We start from the raw sequence: 6,000 nt of genomic DNA on the forward strand, positions 1-6,000 counted from the left end.
TATGATCAGTAAAATGCATATTTAACTAAGTAAAAGATTCCGAAAGGACTTAATTTGGTTTCCCAACTTATAAAAGATCGAGTTGCCATGGAAGTATTTCCGAACATTGTTAAGCATGATAAAGTAAATTGAATTGATTAATATAATTATCCTAGCCCATTTAGTGTTGATTGTTTTTGTTACTAAAGTCATTCATTCACACATTTAGGTAAATTGCATCTAGATTAAAATTTCATTAGGGATCATTCTTTGCATTTAGTTAACTAATCATCACTATCCAAAATTATTGAGTTTTTACATCAAACTGTTAATTATAATATTTGCAATTAATCGGTTAAGCTTATACTATCCTGTTGAGACGATAACTCATTTTACTTATTACTTGAACGACTATGTACACTTGTGCATATTCCTCGTTACATATTTATACATACTTCTAATGCTAAAATTTAGCTAGATTTTCCCAAACATTATCACTAAATAAATCAAAATTTAAAAATCAAATTTAAACTAAATATTACATTTTAAACTAGTTACAAGATTTTGACAATATCAAAAATAATTTGATCTTTATCCACCAATTTCAAATATTTAATCTTTATCCACCAACTTTAAATCTCCAATCTTTCAATCTACTCCTCCTCTTTGTTTTTTGTTCCAATTTAGCCCTTTTTTGTATGATTTTGAATTTCAAAGACACCAACTTCATTCTTGATAAGAAAAACTCAAGTTTAGTAGCATCTTATTTGATAATTAACCAAAAATAAATACATTAAAACACAAATTTATCTTGCTATCAATAGTTAAATATAACTATCTTGTAAAGTGATTTTAGTTAATTTTAAAGTTTAAGGACAAAGTTGTTAATATTATAAAATGACATGTCATTCTTGTGATAAAGTAGTAAAAGTGGGTTGTATAGGGACCTTATAGATTCAACACAAGATTTTTAGGCAAATTTTTATAATTATGAGAAATCGCTTTTAGGGATAAATTGAATAAAAGGTAAAAGTTTAGGGTAAATGTCTAAAATTTCATTAAAGGGTTAATTGCATGAATTTAAGTGTTTTAAGATGTTTAATTTGTTTAATTGAATTAAACTATTATGTTTAGATTAAGAAATGGACTAGTGTGTTGATAAATGGGAGAAGGAAAAAGTCGTCGAGTAATCTTCGTCGCGTGTTGTTAGCTATCATGTTTTGGTAAGTTTGTATTACATTTATTATGTTGTTAATGTTTTAACTTATTTAATATTGATAGTATGAAGTTTGTACGATGTTATGTTCTATTGGAAAATTAATGAAATGAAGGAATAGTTGAATATGAATGTCTCGGAGAAACAATATAAGCCTGTGTGAACTTAATGAATAGCTAGGATACAAATAACATGTCATTAGGCGTAGCAGGCTTTGTGCCAATGTATATTTAGTAGGCTTCGAGCCGATATATATTTAGTAAGCTTTGAGCAGATGTATATTTAGCAAGCTTTGTGCCAGTGTATATTTAGCAGGTACTATGTACCAGTGATGGATTTTGTACTAATGGCTTGAGGTCTTGCATGTGTTGCGAATTCTCTAAAGCTTGTATAAGTAGTATCGCGTATCGGTTAATTTCCTTATGTTAGCTCGTATGAGCATTGCCCTCCCGTGTATCCGAAGTTAATTTACTATTGTTATCAAGGTAAGACAATTAACTATGACGAAAAAAATGGTATAAGACGATGTAATGATTTATATATTGACACACGATTATTTGACATTATGTTTGATGAAATGAATTGTCCAAGTTTAATTATTTTGGGTAGTTGGATTCATGAAAGGTGATAAAGGAATTGTTAGTTTCATTGTTATGTACGATTTATATTTAAATTAGCAGGTATGATATGTTTGATTTTATGAACTTACTAAGCTTATTTGAAAGCTTACTTTATTTGGTTTTATTTCTTTCTAGGTTGTCAGACCTTAGTTGATTTACTAAGCTTATTGATCGGTTAATGTCGTTGGAGATCGCACTATCCGGCAATTCATTCAATAGTTATTTATTAATTTTTGCCCGATTATAAGTGGCATGTAAATAGGGTTTTGGCTATGTAAATTATAAGCATTTTGGTTACATGTTGTGCACTTAAAATTTTGTTGTATGTGTTGGTGTAAATTCTAGTTGGTAAATGGTTTGGTTATGGTTATGATGGTAGATGCATATGGTGATATCTAGATGCATTCAAATGATTGTTTTGGTATGTTTAGGTTAATATGCAGTTTGGAATGTTTGATGTAACACCCCTTAACCGTATCCAACACCGGAATAGGGTACGAGGCATTACCAAAACACATACACTTGTAAACGTATTTAACCGAGTTATAAAATTTCATCAAAATTAAAACTTTCAAAATAATTAACATGTTTCTATAACTTTTCACAATATATCCTCAAAATATTATAATCATAATAATTAGGGCCTGCGAGACCCGATACATACTCATGCAATTTAATGCTTCATTTCCATTTCATTCAATTCGCAATTTCTCATGCTCATAATTTAAATCATATCACTAGCAATTTCCATTTAATTCACGTACAATTCAATGACATCAAATTCAAAACTAATACGTATTTACCATTTAACTCAATGTTTATTGATTATACCATTCAATAACACATTTATGAAATTCTCAATTTAGCAATGAAAATATCACTTTAGTTTGAATAACAACATCGTCCTGATATAAATACACTACCACTTATCCATTTACTTTAATTCTTTCGGGCCCATTTGTCACTTACCATCCTTAATCAAATTAGGGAACAGTCACGGAAAATTGAGTACTTCACTTTCACTTTGCCATAGTATAACTATGGTCTTACGTATGATCACTTATCACTTGTCCCTGATCAGATAAGTGTAGCCACCTATCACTTTGTCTCTTGATCAGATAAGTGTAGCCACTTATCACTTTGTTTCTTGATCAGATAAGTATAGCCGAAGCTATCACTTATCACTTTGTCACTTGATCAGATAAGTATAGCCGAAGCTATTACTTATCACTTTCACTTGTCACTTGATCAGATAAGTGTAGCTAAAGCTACCACTTATCACTTTGTCACTTGATCAGAAGTACTCAAATCCGGCGTTCCGCTCAATTTGATCATTTATTCATATATCAGGCTTACCAACATGTGTTAATTCATAAACCATTCATGGTATTATTTCATGCCAAATAATATACTGAATATACCATACACACATACTATGAAACTTTATTTTCACACATGAGCTTAAACCATGACCAATAATGCACAAAAATAAGCATCATTCATATTTCATCGTTTATGAGTTATAATCAAACATATGACCATTTATACACGAATCATTCATATATTTCCCAATTTTCCTCCTCCTCCTCTCCATTCCACATCCTTAATGTGTATAACACACTTAAACAACATTAACCATAATTTCAATATTCACTAACATGTATATTCAAAGCTGTTTATCCGAGTCAGAGTCACTAAATTATTTTTATCCGGAGCTACAGAGCTCCAAATTAAGATCCGTTAATTTTCCTGAAATTAGACTCACATATCTTCATACCATAAAATTTTCATAATTTTGGTTCAGCCAAATAGTACAGTTTATTCTTTAAAGTTTCCCTGTTTCGCTGTCTGACAGTTCCGACCACTCTTCACTAAAATTAATTATCTCATTGTACAGAATTCGGATGATGTTTTAGCTTGTTTCTTCTAAAATATACTCATTAAGGATTCTAACCATATAAACTATAACTCATAATCATTTTTTTACAATTTTAATGATTTTCCAAAGTCAGAACAGGGAACCTGAATTCATTCTGACCTTGTCTCACAAAATCTATTATATCTCATGATTTACAATTCCATTGCTCACATCATTTCTTTTATAAGAAACTAGACTCAATAAGCTTTAGTTTCATATTTTATTCATCCTCTAATTCAATCTCTACAATTTTGGTGATTTTTCAAAGTTACACTACTGCTGCTGTCCAAAACTGCTTTAGTGCAAAATGTTGATTTCCATTTTGCCCCAACTTTCACAGCTTTATACAATTCGGTCCTTTCTCAATTAACCCTCAATTAATCTGATTTTCTCAATTAGTACTTTACTAGACATTATAAGTTGTTACACAACTATTGAAATTCAGAATTTCCACATATAACTCTATCTTCAAACTCTTTTACTATTAGGTCCCAAACATTCACTTTCTATTCAATTCTTTCAATAAAATCAGCATATGAACAATTTAAAGCTCTAATTTCATGCTAAATCATCATATACTTCCAGCACATATTCATATCAACTTTCAACTTCTTTCATAAAATCAAAAACTAATGAATTTAACAAGTGGGCCTAGTTGTAAAAGTCATAAAAATACAAAATTTCAAGAAATAGTCAAGAATTGAACTTACTTGTAATAAAAATATGAAGAACCAGCTTGAAGAAGCCCTTCCATGGTGTTTTAGCTGATGAGAATTCAGAAAATGAAGAGAAATCTAGATAATTCCACTTGGGTCCTAACTTTATTAAGCAAATTTTGCAATTTTCCAATTTTGCCCTTAATTCTCCTTACTTTCTTGCTGATTTCATGCCTCTGTTGTCCAGCCCAAATAGACCTTGGGTCTATTTGTCTTTTAAGCCCTCTTCCTTTTATCATTTAAGCTATTTAATCATTTCCCAAAATTTTGCATTTGTTACAATTTAGTCCTTTTGTTCAATTAATTATCGAACTTTAAAATTTCTTAACTAAACTTTAATACTAACTTTTAACACTCCATAAATATTTATAAAAATATTTATGGCTCAGTTTAAAATCCCGAGGTCTTGATACCTCATTTCGATTCTAATTATTTTAATATTTATTTCTAGTGCACTATTCACTATTTCAAAAATTTTCCTAACTTCATATTTAACTTATACTTACTAAATTAATAATATTTTCTACCCATTTGTCGAATTTAGTGATCTCGAATCACCGTTCCGACACCTCTGAAAATTCAAGCCATTACATTTTTTTCGTCGGATTTGTGGTCCTGAAACCACTGTTCCGACTAAGCCTAAAATCGGGCTATTACATTTGAAGCTTGATGAATGGTCAAATTGGTTATGTTAGGTTATGCTTTTGGAATAAGGTATTTGAACATTTAAAGGTTTGACTTGTTGATGAACTTTGATATTGTCTATTTAAAGTTTAAGGGATGTTTGAATGAAACCAAATTATGTACATGTTTTGATTGAATGGTTGTTGTATATATGTTTGAATTGTGGTGCCAATGAGGGCATATTGGTTAGGCACTTAGGTTGATTGTGAATTGATATGTTTTGGCTTGTTTAGGCACATTTTGGATAGGTTTGATTGTTGGTTATTGCATAACTTGGAGCCCAAGCATTTGGATGTGAATTGGCTTGATTTTGAAGCTAGTTTTGGTCACACACGGCATGTGACACGGGCTGCCACATAGTTGTGTAATTCTTTAATTTTTGGTGCGGGATTGTCCATACAGTCTCAGAGAGTTACACTGCCTGGCGAAATGGTTGTGTGACCCTATTTTCGAATTGTACACAGTCTGAGAACACGAGTGTGTAAAGTAGCCACACGGCCATGCTTAGAGCCACACAGGTTGGCCTCTTTTACACAGCCTGGCCACACGACCGTGTGACCCCTGTTTACACATTTTACTTAAATTTTTGTAGAAGTTTCAATTTAACCTAGATTGATCTCGATTTGTTTTAAATGATTTGTAAGCTTGATTTAGGTCCCAAATTTTACCCCTCTTTGAACTTATTTGGCATGTTTTGGTATGTTTTGAACCAAGTGAAAGTGGTTTTTGGTGAACATATTGAAAGGGTTGGTTGGAAACTTTGGATTAGGTACCAAATTGTACATTTTTTTCCAAAAACAGGAGCCACATCTCGACAACAACCTCCCTAGTCGCAACGTTAGTCGACAGTGAGTGATATCGCGATAT

The sequence above is a fragment of the Gossypium raimondii genome, chromosome 5, assembly GCF_025698545.1.
Source record: "Gossypium raimondii isolate GPD5lz chromosome 5, ASM2569854v1, whole genome shotgun sequence".
Lineage (NCBI taxonomy): Eukaryota > Viridiplantae > Streptophyta > Magnoliopsida > Malvales > Malvaceae > Gossypium > Gossypium raimondii.